We start from the raw sequence: 15,586 nt of genomic DNA, 5'->3' as shown, positions 1-15,586 counted from the left end.
TAGGAAAGCAAAAATTTTTTAGATTAAAAAAAAAAGAATTTTTAAAAGAAATAATCGAAAGATATTTACAAAGTCTGAGTCTTTGTATATTGTTGCGTGCGTACGGGTTTGTTATGAAATGAATGCGCAAGTCCGATGAAAAATGAACAAAAATTTATTATTATCACAACAAAAATGCTTAAATTTTCTCAAATTATCATGCAGAATTACAATATCTCACAGTAGTTATCTTTTAACTACTCAAATATTCAATAGAACGTAATTCAAAACAGCTAAAGAACGCTAATCCGCGAATTCGCTACAATCAACAAGAGCAGTTTTCTAAGCAACAACAAACTAAGCAACTGCTGCAAACTGAGATGTTTTCCTCCTTTTATAAGATTTTAAAATCACGCGCTAGAATTTTCCAGTACTTTCTCGAAATCAAAAAGAGATATTTATTTATTTAATGCCCGCGCTCTTGTATTTTCAATTTTCCTGCTTAGCTTTCTTTTAATATTCGTCACGCGCTGCACTGCGCGAGAAATAAAACCATTTAATTTATAATTGAACTAACATTAGCTTTTTAAATACCAAATTCGTAACAATATCTTTGCATAAATGAAGTGCTGTTTTTAAAAGGGAAGAGATATTCAAACTCTGCGATGATTTTGGCAATGAACTAAAAGATCGTTTCCTAATGTAAAAACAGTATTCTTCCGAAATTCTGCATAAAGGTGAATGAATCATAATAAAATCTCAGAATATATATTCGTTGCGAAAAGAAAGGCAGATGAGAAGAAAATATACCTCGAATATCAAGGCAGCTTCTGAGAAAGCTTTGTCCTAGCCAAAAGAAGCTTTTTTTTGCTAGCTGTAAATTGTCAAAGTCATAATTCAGAAATGTAGCATCTGAATCTCGATTAAATGGCTTTACTTGCATTCATCGGAATATCCAAATACATTAATAGAAACCATTGATAGATTTATTAATTGTCAAAGGTAAATTTGTTAGTTTCAAAGATTTAATTCAGAAATTCCAGAAGCATAGCACACGATTCAGCAGTGATTGTATATATTTATCATACTAATTTAAAATAATTAATTATGTGTATATACTTGTTAGTAATTATTGACAGTAAATATAAATAGTTAAAGAGTATATTTTAAATCATTTATTTTTATATACCCATCTGTATTTGTATATAATAAAATTGCTAATTATTATCAACTTATTTGATATTATTTCATTTTAAAATGCTCTTTTTCTAAATTTCCTATTCATCTAGCTTCTTTTTTAAGAGAAACTGTACTTTGTGAGTCACTTTCAATTCCAACTGTAAATGCGATTCGCAATTTAATTTATTCGTATAGTGGCAATATTAAAAACTTCGGAAACACTGGTTCAACAGTTGTAACTGAAGAGTAAGTACAATCAGCTTCTTTAAGGCAAATATCAAAAGACTTTAGTTTACTCTGACGATGGATATTTAAAAAGTGGAGAATTCAGTATTCGTCGAATATTGCGATATTCTGATAATCCCTTAAAATTCGTGCTTTCGAAATCTCTGATAATCCCTTAAAATGCATGCTACGATTAGAAAATTTAATAAATTTGATTACAGTGTGACGTTATTAGGTTTAATCAATGCAGCAAACGTGAAAAATATGCAGTGCCCTCCCCGAGTCTCGAACCCTGGACCTCTCGAATACACGCCCGAGTATGCTTCCAATTAATCACGAAGGCATGCGGAAAGGAGGCAGAAAATACCTTATAACTAAAATTAACAATTTAATAACAGAGAAAATTCAACTTTTCTTTATACTTTTCCAGGCTTAGGACTGGTAGTAAAAATACTGGCGTGTTTAAAAGTTGTGTGATGTTAGACACTTTCCTTTAAAAAAAAAAAAAAAATTATTATTAAGTTATTTTTAGAGAAAATTTTCATATGTTTTAATCGAATTTTTGTAGATAAGAAAGAGATAATAAGCACTTTCTTATATTTTGTGATGAGTTAAATTCTTGCATAATACGTTGGATTCTTTCCTCTTTTTTGACCACACATGTTTTTCTTCTTTTCCCTTCTAAATTTACATAACGACGATCTATCTATAAAATAATCACTTTCTTTATCTTCGTTTTTCAAAAATTTTATCAGTTCTAGAGTTTTAGGATGGATTTTCCTAATAACAGAATTTAATTTATGATGCCATCCTTCAACAATATTATTTGTCCTGTGCAATTTTTCATTGCAATTCCAGGCACACCAGCGGCCCAGCGGTAACGTGGCTGAACACTGGTAGTTCGGTCCGAGGTTCGAATCCCGCGAAAGGGCTGGCTGCATGGGCGTTTTCGTGGTTTTCCCCATGTGTAACGTGTGAGCCAGTTTCCCTTAAAAAGTCCTCCACGAAGGCATCCCTCCCTTAAGGCAGATAGCCCTCGAGTGCTTTGCCGTAATCTAATAAACCAAACCATTGCAATTCCACATCTGTATATTTACGACGTCATTTTCAAGCCACTGCTCAACAAAGTAATCATAAAATGCCTCTAATCTTGCATTGCGAGGTGAACTTTCTTGTACGCACAGCCAACCATCATCAACATATTCCGCGGGTATGTATGCAAGGGACGCGCACATTCTGAGATGGGTTCTAATTTCTTCATTATGGCTATATTCGTTAACAAGTCCCAAGTCTTGAATCTTTCTCCACAGACACTGATTTAAGTGGAAATTGCAACCTCTTATATTTAAGGAAGGAAAAATATTTTTCAGCGAAATTATAACTGCAATTTCAAAATCCATAACAATTTCTTTAGGATCCCAATCAGAAATATGACTTTTAATTAAACGAAATAATCTCTCATAAGTCTGCTTTTGCTTATCGGGAAGTAAGCAAAACAACATAGGAACAACATTAATCTCGTTAGAGGTACTTCCAATATCAACATAGATAGTATAAATTTTAAATTTGAGAGAAAAGCTTTGAGCAACTTTTAAAAGTTCTATACATAAAGAAAGTTTTGCCGCTTTTCATTGCTTCCCTCCCCTTCTTACTTGAAAATACCAAAATTCGGCTATCTTTCATCGAACAATAAGAAACTAAAGTTATCATCCATTGCTAATAATTCATTAGGAATTTCTAAATCTTCCATACATGTAGCTTCTCGATCGTATCCTTCGGAACTTTGCCTAGATTTGTATAGAGCTGTTTTAACACTTGAAAACTGCGGAATATTGGTTAATATGTCAAAGCCTTGAAGTTTTCCAACTTCATTGTAAATTTGAGGAAGTGGAACATTTTCTTCTTTCGCTCTCATTTTTGCTACAAATGTTTGTTTTTTTTACTAAAGAATGTGCTGTATCAGGTTGACATAAATGAATTTTTTCTTCTAAAACAACTTCTTCCTTGGTCTTAATTAAGCCTTTCCAGCTTTTAGTTTTTTTCATTTGTGCAAATCCAATAAATTACATTTTCCTTATTTCTATTCTGAATTCGATATTGATAACCTTTGTAAAGGGCTAAAGGCTTTTTCCTTTTAGTTTCAATAATCTCTAAAACATCCATACTGATTTAGATACGAAAAATAACAGCTAATACTAAAGATTTTAAAGTGGAATGAAACTAAAGATTTCGAGAGGAGCCTAAACTAAGACACGTCTTCAATCTAACAATGTCAAAATGATGACTAACTTCACAAAGAAACTGCCCAACTCTTCTTAATGACTGATCCTGACATCCCCTGAGGAACTTTGGGAGGGGGACTGTATTCCCCGATTTCGCGCAAACAGGAAGATTTTTTTAAAACGCGCAAACAGGAATCGCGGAAACAGACCTAAATCCTAATATGATAACCACTAATAGAAATGACATGTAGATTAGCATGGGGTCCTTAAGCTCGTGGGGCCACCGGGAAAGTGCCCAGCGGGCTTATGTATTAAGACGGCCCTGGCTGGCAGTTCTGTTTATCATTGATTTTAATTTTTATTTATTAAATAATTATCAGTAGCAGATATTCTTTCCTGTAATACAGAAAATTCTTCAAATTTATTTTATGGTGGCAACAACAGTGATAGCAAAAACAGTCTAATACGAGAAGATACAGTTCGTACTGTAGGGCAAAACGGAATTAAAGCATCTTTTGACCATTAAACGCGATGCAGCATTTTAAGCAAATGGAGTTTGAAAAGCAGGAACTTGGATTTATTGATCAGAAATACATTTCTGTTGTGTCACAGTCATCTTATTTAACTCCTATCGAAATACAAGAATGGTGTAAATAAAAGCAACCAGCATGCTCTTGTGAAGTGCGGAAGAAACACAGATTTAGACAAGAAATAAATAAATAGGCAAAAAATGGGTACGTGCGAACTTCGATTTACTTCATATAACAAAATAAACTTTTAAATCTCCAAATTTTAATGCTTGAAAATGCAATTAAACTTTGAAAAGTACTTTTCTTCGCATTTATAATAGGGGTTATTAATCTCTCTCCTTTTTTTATTGTTTCCAGATTTGTGATTTTGATTTAACTACAGATGTTTTCTCCGGTTAGCTAGGAGGTGACTTAAGTAAATTATACTGACTTCATAAAAATTCACCCAATAAAAAGACTGTATTTCATAATTAGCTGTCTTCATTCATGCAAAAATGATATAGCTTAAGGTCATATAAATAGCATCTTAAAATGGTTAAAAAGCATTTGACGGTTTCTTGACATTTAATTATTAGTTATCATATCATTTGCCAAAGCGTTTAAAAATTCATTTCTCTCAATGAAAAGTAGGTAAGTAAAATACACACATCTTATTTAACAGGCTGGAGAGTTTCAAGGGAAAATGAAATAAAACCACTGTATAAATGTCATAAAAGAACTGGAAGTCCTTAAACACTGAAAAATTTGTAATAAAGACATACATAAAAAAGCTCCTTAAAAAGAGTTTCCTTCACCAAAAAAATACTTTTATACTTCTAACAAGAAAGGTCTTCCCATCTGTCTACCCAATAGTTATTTTTCTCCAATAGATGTTTTCTTTTTGTTTCAGATTTAAGATCCCCTGAAATGACACGAAGCGTGATTTTATGGTTTTTCACTACTACAGCCTCAATCTACCTTTATCGGACCCTAACAGTTGATGTGGAGAGAGGTTATATAAAATAAACCAGGGCATCCACAAATACATAAAAAATTCTGAATCAATAAGACACAATGCATCACACTTCAAGTAATGCAGACTAAGCCATATCAAGCAAATCATATAGAACATTCGATACCTATGACGACAACTTTCTATTGATGATGATATACACTATTTTTAATAATTATAACAGCAAAATAATATAAAAAGTACAATCCGTTATAAATTGCAGAAGTCAAACTATATAGTACAATTTTTAATAGAGTATTTACATTTTTTTAAATCGAGAATAACATGTTTCATCAAAAGTAAAAGAAACTTACATATCACTGAAATATTCTGTAATCGCATTATTTTACAAAAAATTTCTCCCGAATGTGTTTCACACAGATGAAAATATTTCTTCTATAAATGATTATTATGTTAAGAATTAGTTCTTTTTTCATCCAAGAGATGGCAGCACTACCTAATTACAATATTGCCTTTTCTTCAGCGAAATCTAAGTTCCTCTCTCATCTTAGCCATGAGAGGTTTCATTGCAGGTATTAAGCAATATATATTATTATTGCTGCAATAGTTTCCAATAAGGGAAGTTCATTCATTAATGCTATATATTTGAAACAAACAATAATATTGTAATTTTCAGAAAAATCTCTGTTTCGTTATTAATTTCAGTTTTATACTCGAAGAGAAGTTTAATTTTCCGAACATTTCATAATTTTCTAAATATAATATTGTTACGAATTTGGTATTTAAAAAAAAAAAGCTAATGATAGTTCAATTATAAATTAAATGGTTTTATTTCTCGCGCAGTGCAGCGCGTGACGAATATTAAAAGAAAGCTAAGCCGGAAAAATTAAAAATACAAGAGCGCGTGCGTTAAATAAATAAATATCTCTTTTTGATTCCGAGAAAGTACTGGAAAATTCTAGCGCGTGATTTTAAAATCTTATAAAAGGAGGAAAACATCTCAGTTTGTAGTAGTTGCTTAGTTTGTTGTTGTTTAGAAAACTGCCGTTGTTGATTATAGCGAATTCGCGGATTAGCGTTCTTTAGCTGTTTTGAATTACGTTCTATTGTACATTTAAGTAGTTAAAAGATAACTACTGTGAGATATTGTGATACTGCATGATAATTTGAGAAAATTTAAGCATTTCTGTTGTGATAATAATAAATTTTCGTTCATTTTTCATCGGACTTGTGCATTCATTTCATAACGAACCCGTACGCACGCAACAATTTTTGGTGTCAGGAGTGGGGTTTGAATGCCAATAACAAGAGCGATGGAAGAGCAATTAAGGCATTTAATATCAGCCTTTGCCTCATTTAAAGAAGAAATGAAATTGGGCCAGGAATCCCTCAAGGAAGAAATGAAAGCGGCACAGGAACAAATGAAGTTGGGCCAGGAATCCGTTAAAGGAGAAATGAAATTGGGCCAGGAATCCGTTAAGGAAGAGATGAAATCTCTTAAAAATGAGATGAAAGCAGGTCAGGACGAAATGAAAAGAGAAATTTCCTGCGTAATAGAAAATAAATTTGAGGCTATGGAAGGCAGAATAGACGCGGTTGAAACTAAAGTTGGACAAATAGAAGAGAGAGTTTCTTCCGTAAAAGAACAAGTAGAAGAAAGAATTTCTTCTGTAAAAGAACATATAGAAGAGAGAGTTTCTGCCGTCGAACAACAAATTGATGATAGGGTTTCTGCTGCCGTCGCCAAAGAAGTTGACAGCCTAAAGAAGTGCATAGCGACGGTAGGAAACAATTCTGAAGGTTTCAAATTTTTATCGATGCCTGCTCGTTCCGTTCTGAAACTATCTACATATGATGGGAAGACCTCCTGGCAGGTGTATAGGGCACGGATAATAAAACGGATAAGTTGACAAGACCAGTGAATGTTTTAAGACGGAATATTGGTGAACAGAAACCAACCCTAAAGTGCTGGAACTGCGGTGTTGAAGGCCACATACGAAGGAACTGCAGAACACCCCAGAGCACGGAAAATAAGAGAGGCCGGTTAAATAGATAATTAAATGCCATGGGACAGAAAAGGATTGACAAGAAACCAAAGTGCTGGAACTGTGGAACTGAAGGCCACGTGCGAAAGAATTGCAGAACACCCCAGGGTACGGAAATTAAGACCATTTCCCAGCAACGACGCAGTAAACAAATTAATGACCATATCAAGGAACGGAGGTTGCCAGATAATGAAAAACCCTGTTTTAAAGCGCTTAAGATCTCTATAGTGAGTGGCAACAATAACGGACTGTCCATCAATGGGAATATCGATGGAGTTCCTTGCAATATGATCATTGACACAGGAGTTAATGTTACCATCATTAGGAAAGATTTAGCTGAACAGTTTAAAGATAAACTTATTTGGACGCCATCCTGTGTTACCCTTCAGACTGCGTCTGGTGACAAGATCGACATAACTGGGAAGTTAAACGTGAACATCAGGTTTGGAAGTGCCGCCTACCATCACACGGCATATGTGGCGGATATCACAGATCCATGCATACTCGGATTGGACTTTTTAAGGAAATACAATTTTTCCCTAGACTTGAAAAACAACAAACTGCTTTCAGCATCTGATGGCATGATTATCCATCCTCAGAAGAGATCCTCACCTGGAAATGCCGACGCCTTGTCCGAAAGACCCAGCTCGGGAAGCCGCCGAAATCATGCTAGGGTCGAAACGAAACGCAAGACTACCAGCTATTCTCCATCCCAGAAGCTCTTCGGTCGAGACCATCGTCTGCCTTGTGACCGCCTGTTTGGTCGCCCTACGGATGCGCCTTCATCGCCTGAGGAACACATCCAAGATGTCCAGGCCCGGTTTGAGGGGATGCACCGTTCTGCACGAAAGCGAGTCAACTTGGCGACGGAGAAGATGAAGACCCGCTACGACACAAGAGCTACTGAACATCAGTTCCACGAAGGAGACAAGGTGTGGTTGTGGAATCCGACTCGACGGAAAGGACTTAGTCCTAAATTACAGTCACCTTCGGATGGTCCACATACAGTGCTGAACACGAATGACGTCGTGGCTCGGACCTGTGAGTCTTCGAACTCTTACGACAGGTTAGCTTATTACTATGGCCATAGTACGTAATGTAAATAATTGTAAATAGTATCAGACCATGGTCCTTTTTGTTTATAAATGTGTATTTAGTATTTGATAGCATTTGATTTGTTTAAGTTAGTTATTGCATTTATTGTTTATATTGTTTGATATTGTAATGTAATGTTTATGCCTCAGTTGCATTTATGCCACAGTTGTAAGTTTAGCTTCCTGTCCAGGGATTGTACTGCCCGGGACGTGCAGTCCTTGGGAAGGGGGCAGTGTTACGAATTTGGTATTTAAAAAAAAAAGCTAATGATAGTTCAATTATAAATTAAATGGTTTTATTTCTCGCGCAGTGCAGCGCGTGACGAATATTAAAAGAAAGCTAAGCCGGAAAAATTAAAAATACAAGAGCGCGTGATTTTAAAATCTTATAAAAGGAGGAAAACATCTCAGTTTGTAGTAGTTGCTTAGTTTGTTGTTGTTTAGAAAACTGCCGTTGTTGATTATAGCGAATTCGCGGATTAGCGTTCTTTAGCTGTTTTGAATTACGTTCTATTGTACATTTAAGTAGTTAAAAGATAACTACTGTGAGATATTGTGATACTGCATGATAATTTGAGAAAATTTAAGCATTTCTGTTGTGATAATAATAAATTTTTGTTCATTTTTCATCGGACTTGTGCATTCATTTCATAACGAACCCGTACGCACGCAACAATATTTTATGAAATAACTCATATTATTCATCTGATACTATTCTTCGTAAGAATAGATTTTTCTAGGAAGTTGAACTTTCTTTAATCCATATGCATTCTGCAGTATTTTGAAAAGCTGGTTTGTTTAAAGTTTTTAGATGACTACCCTTTTACAAGATTGAAACACAAATGGAAATCTAGAAATCCTTTTTACATAATTTTCTGGTCTCAATAGTATCTTCGTAAACGAACGGTATTAACAAAATTCGGATCAACTATATTTAAAAAACCAGGCCTGTAAGTAGTCCGGGTGGGTCTTTATGTGTGGCCATATTAGAGCAGTCACATTTCAGCAAAAACAGAGTATCTTCCCTGAGTGCCACTGGTGTAAGGCTGACACGGTCACCTGCCTATATTTTACCTTGCTTAGATTTAAATAAATACGAGGTTCTTCAGAATTCTTTATTGCTTTTAGACTTTTTAGATATTTTTGGGTTTATAGAGACAATCTGGGATTAGTAACAACAACAAAATTAGGAATATTTGTTGACTAACGAGGAGCTTTTGTAGGCATATCCTTGAAACAGGTTCACTGTACTGAAATCCGAGAATTTTCTGCATAATCGGAGATGTCTAACATTTCCATTAGAATTTTGCATCTGGATTTCCCTAAAAACTATTTTAATATTTTTTCATGCTTTCATTCTTATATTTTTGTAAAATTTTGTTGATTGGGAAGTAAATTTAAATTTCTCGGATGTAGCATTGTCAGCTTTACATCTGGCTTTCTGTCATCTGGCTTTGCAACATAAAAAGCTTCTGAACTAGGCTCCATTTTAATGTCAAGAAGGATAAAATTAAATCAGGTTATTTCTTAGCTACAGAATTATAAAAGATAATTTTTACGAGACGATAACAAACTATCTCCTTCTCATGGCCTTTCTTGGAAATGCAATTACAACTAAAACATTACGTAATCTAGATTTTTTACATACATGGTAAACTAACAAAGATAAGCTCTATTTAAAAAGTGTTACATTGTTCAGTGTACTGACTGTACTTTTGTTTACACAAGAGTATATAATATATATATATATATATATATATATATATATATAAATGTTGTATGATTTTAAATTCACTTAGTGCGAAATCAAGTTATTCTACTACTTGCGCCAATTGCTGCAAAGTAAGTTAATAATAATTTATTTACTAAATAATATTGATTATATTATCTCCTAAGATTAATTATAGTAGAATTATCTGAAAAGAGTGAATCCATACTTAGTAGATGTTTTGAATGACTTGAATGTAAATTGTTAAAAATGTTTAACGGGGACTTGAATTAAATCATGAATAACAAAATTTCAATTGCAAAAGGAAGTAATTAAATGCAAGTAATCATTGCCATTGATCGGAAATTAATTACTTCCTTTAGCAACTGAAATTTTGTTATTCATGATTTAATTCAAGTCCCAGTTAAACATTTTTAACAATTTACATTCAAGTTACTTCAAAACATCTTTCGAAATAGAACTTACTAAGTATGGATTCACTCTTTTCAGATAATTCTACTATAATTAATCTTAGCAGATAATATAATCAATATTATTTAGTAAATATATATATATACAAGTCTCTATATGTTTTTGAGAAATACGTTCTAATTCCAATTTCTTTCGAAGCGATCTGAAAGAATGCTGTCAACAGAGGGAAGAATAGCCACTGTTTGTGCCCGTAAACGTGGATTATTGTATCAACAGTTGCAGGAGGACTTCGCAAATTCAGAAAACAAGCCCCTACCAGAGCAGCTATTAAAACCTTAGTAAACAAATTCAAGTGACCTGGTAGTGCTAAAGACTGTTCTGGGAGATCTTCGATAACGCTACAAGTTGAACAAACCGTACAAGAAGCCATAAAGCGTAGCCCCCACGCATATACGAAGACTCAGCCAGGAACTCGGTATTTCCCATACTACTATTTGGAAAACTCTACGCTGTCATTTAAACAAGGATGCCCACCACATTTAAACCGTGCATAAGCTTGAAGTCGAGGACTATGCAGCTCGGCAAGCCATGTGTTATGATTTGTTGGAAGCTTTGGATAATAAGAAGTTAATTCTCTTTAGCGACGAAGCCACATTCCATCTCACAGCTATGTTAATAGGCATTACTGCTGAGTGAGAGCCGATGAACAACCAGACGTGTTATACGAATCTCAGGGAGGCACACCTAAAAATTAATGTATGGATTGGGATAACTAAGTCTAAGCTCTGCGGACCTTTCATATTTGCAGAAAAAACCATCACTGAAGAAACTTTTGTCGATATGTTGCAACAATATCTTGAGCCACAGCTAGTATCAGATGGCATTATTGATACGTTGTCTACCAACAGCAATGGGCGTCTCCCATTTTGCCATTATTGTACGTAATTATCCTGATAGGTAGCTTGGTAATGGCTAGCAACGGCTTTGTGCTTCGCTGTCACCAGACTTAACTTCCCTAGACTTTTTCGTATGGGGTTTTGTCAAGTCCAAAGTGTACAGAGTGAAGACTGGCAGTATTGAATAATTAAAACAGTGAATTATGGCTACAGCAGCTGAAATTACACCAATAACTTTACATAAGGTGTTCCAGATTGTAGTGGAATGGTGGCAATTGTGCCTAGACATTCAGGAGAGTCATACTGAATTGTACAAATTTAGTGTTCTATTACGTTTCATTTTCATGTAAACTTATATTTCAGAATAAACTCTGTTTAAGAAAAAATGCATAGAGACTTTATACATAATACGCATAACACGCATCAATACAAAACATATGTTTCACTCGATTCCACCGGGGTTATCTCCCCCCGCAAATGCTCATGGATCGGCGTAGTAAACTTGGTTCACTTCGGCAAAGATGGCTATGACCACTTTACGAATCCTCTGAAAAACGGTAAACTCACTATTTAAATTAATTCGCGTGTTAATAACATTAAATAACGTAACGTGACTCTCACTACAAATTACAGAAAATAAAACAATACCACTCATCAAGTTCAGAGTTGCTACTGTTAAAGTAATGAACGCTCTACTTACTACGATGCTCATTAAGTTTTAAAAGACAGAGCTCCTTTACGTTACGAAACTAAAAAAGAATATCGGGCTCATTTGAACCACAGAAAAAAGACATTATTTTTATATCCCTTTCAACAAGCATATGCCTCACAGTTAGGTAATATATTTAAAGAAAAAATTCTACTTTTGTAATTTTTGGTTCTTGTCATTTATTTTAAACTGGAGATTAGATTTCCATTCACAAATACAAAGCTGAGAACAAGAAGTGCAGAAACTAGATAAAAATAATTCAGTACAAAACTTTTTATATAAAAACTGTCATAACAGTTAATTTCCTTTTCGTATTTTAAACTTGAGCCATCTTATAAATTTTAGTTCAAATTTTCATGGATAGAAGAAGCATTAATAACACTATAAGAATGATTAATAATACTGTAGGAACAGAAAAAAGTTTATACAGATACCTATGCAATTATATTGCAATACCGTTAATAATGTAACTGTCCATCAGGAGTACTCGGTTGTAGGTATTTTAAAGGGTTTAAAATATACAATTCTGAATTGCGGCAGAAAGCTACCTACAAATATGAAACGGCAGAAAGCTACCTACTAGAGAAAATTTAAACGTTAATCAAATATATTTTATAGCAAACAAAATCTTCTTCCGGGATAAGTCTTTACTCTGTACATTTCATTGACATAATTCGGTACTATTGGTCAAAATTTGGAGCCTAGGCAGATAAGACCTTACACGTTTCTCTAAATTAAATAAACCACTTATCTGCTCAAATCTGTATTCTATTTCAAAACAAAACTTCAATGATTTATTAAAATATTACGGTGAGCGGAAAAAGAGGGCGAAAAGGGAGGAAAGGGGAGGATATTTTTCACATAAATAACTCAGATGATATTAAAGTATTCATTTCCTTTAAATATCTTTTCAAAACAATGAAAAACTTTGAAATATCTGTCAGTTTGTTAGCAACCGCATAAGAAAAATCCGACAAGGTTTCAGTTGTTACACGAATAAATTTAAAGTCTCATTATTCAGCTCGCGTATCCAAGATGCCCATATTCCATCAAGGAAGATTACAAAAACCTTGGGATAGGAACTGTCAATTAATACGGCATGCTATGACTTCATGTGTAGTGATAAAGAGTAATTTACGATCACTTCAGAGGCAAACAGGGCAGCATTATAGCTCTCGAAAACTCGCATTATCCAGTTTTAAAGCTCCTTCATGGCTACCCGAGATGAAATGGCTTAAATTTTAGTGAAATATAATTCGTTATGAAAGACAGTGAAATTCTAAGTAGGGTCGTTTTAGAAGGAAACATATTCATCCGTTTTCAAAAAAATCAGTCTTGAAAAACTATTAAGAATATGTCCATAAATTAAGCTTTTGATTGCAGTTCTTTTAGAAGGTAAGTATAAATAATATTGCCGAAAACAATTAAAATATAAACAGTTTCTGCAAAGGCCAAGCATAAACTGCAAATGCATAATTTTTCAGCTTAAAGAAAAGAAATGAAAGCAGTTAAAACTACATAAAATGTGCATGCAATACTTTGTAAACTTAGGAATAGCTAACAGACTGGAAGGAAGGGGACATGATTAAAACATTCTAAAGGCTCTAACATTAAATATATGAAATTTCTTTAAATACAACGAATGGAATCCTCCATATGGATGTATGAAACACAGCTGACGGCATAAAAAACAACTGCAATTTAAATAAATCAGCAGCTTAAAATAATTATTATTAAAAAGAAAAAAAGAAAATATATTTTAAGTGATTTTAAGGAGTACAAATAGTACAATTTCACAGGTCCGGCAAATTATTAATAATAGAGATGAAGGACTATGTTTATTGCTTTTAAACTCAGTTTGTTAATAACAAAAAGATTAAATAAAATACAAAAATTAAATATCTTACGCTTTGCCGAATGGCAGCAAACTAGCGTGCAAAATAAAATTATTTTATTTCAGACAGTAGCAACACATTTCCTTTAAATTGCTCAGCTTGCCGATTAAATTTGAGAAATAAATATTTTAAGCTTTGCAAGTAGGAGAATATTTTTAAAATCGCTGAGTTTTCTGATTAAATTTGAAACAGAATTATTTTACCCTTTGCCAACTGGCAACACATTGCTTTTAAATCGACGAACTTGTTAATCAAATGTCATTCAATTCGCACAAAATATTAAATAAACCGAAAACAAATTCGAAATTCAAAATTTGGGCTGCGAGGTGCACAAATTCCGGTAAAGGATTACATGTGTTCACAGGCAGTTCCAGATGCCGCCGTTTTTCCACAGTGCAAGGAATATTCATAAAGGTCCTTCATTATTTAACAATTGAGATTAACGAACAAAATACAATATCAATAGCAAAAAATTACCAGTAATGAGGATCAAAATGAATATATTTCTACACTTTGCCAATAAGAAGATATTCATTTATACAACACAGTATCACCAATTAAAAAAGAGGGTAAAACATCAACAGCTTGGTATCAGGAGAATTTGGTTATTATTTATTCTTCATCAAGAAAGCATCATAAAATAACTAATTTCGCAACATGCTACAAAACTCCTGTCAGTTTGTTTGCGTAACAGATAAGACATATTTAATCACAACCGTAATTAGGCAGGTGTACAAAAAGGCATAAGGCGTAAGCAGATGGAGAACTTATAATTAAAACTGTTCATATATCTCCCTAACTCCCCCTCGGGGAAAAAAAAAAAAAAAAGTACTTCGCACAAGCATATAGAGGGCTATTAAATTTAAAAATCCAGATGCATAAGCATATAAAGGGCCTTTACATTTATTAATCCAGATGCACATAAACATAATAAAATTACAAGAACCAAAATTTTAAATACAAATGTAATCGCACCTTAATATATGGAAAAAAAAAATTCGAAACAGGATTCAAAGAATAAAATTATGACTATGCTCCCTATTTTTCTTGAATAGACGAACGTGTGCATTCCTTCTTTCAAACTATATTTACTTCAAAGCACTTTTTATACACAGCAGAATTTAAGTACACTTTTTTATACACAGCATTATGGACTCCATATTCAATCTGTACTCACGATATCTGAAACTCCAACTATCCAGAAAAGGTCAATCAATTTCCTTGTTTATTTATTTGTTTTTAATTTTTTCATTACTTTCAACAGGTAAAAAAAAACACAGTACAGCACATACTCTTTAAAAAAGTACCCGTATCTGCTCGTATATTTTTCCCTGTAACTTTTTCATGCCAGGTTCAGAAAATTTTTAATTATTCACGCAATTTTCCTTTTCCTCAATGATTAATTTTTAGATCATTTTAAAACAAATTCTGTGTTTTGGAGATAACAAAAATAAAAATGAATTTCATTCTTTTATTTTAGGTGAATTAGACACCGATCGCATGCGTAGGCAAATGGTTAGTAATTTCATTATTTAGCGTTGTCAAAAAACGTGCGTTTGTATTTTCCTTTCTAGAAATAAATATATCCGATTTTTCAACTCCATAATTTTCGCCGACATTTTGGCCAAGAGACAACCCAATACGCCGGATTTTTTTGTATATGTTACGGTGAAACACCGAAATCTGGAGAATGTCGACTTTCACCGGTGAATGTCAACAT

The 15,586-nt window shown here is 33.5% G+C and overlaps 1 protein-coding gene across 4 annotated transcripts in view; it reads right to left on the bottom strand.

Annotated features, from left to right (window-relative positions):
* Positions 1-15,586, bottom strand: part of LOC118184470 (disks large 1 tumor suppressor protein-like) — a 711,253-nt gene that overhangs the window by 449,215 nt on the left and 246,452 nt on the right. The window lies entirely within an intron of this gene.

Source organism: Stegodyphus dumicola, chromosome 6 (genome assembly GCF_044657685.1).
Source record: "Stegodyphus dumicola isolate Sdum_Otavi_A_Nest chromosome 6, ASM4465768v1".
In the NCBI taxonomy this organism is placed as follows: domain Eukaryota; kingdom Metazoa; phylum Arthropoda; class Arachnida; order Araneae; family Eresidae; genus Stegodyphus; species Stegodyphus dumicola.
Note: the sequence above shows the minus strand (reverse complement) of the source record. Positions and strands in the feature narration are given on the sequence as shown.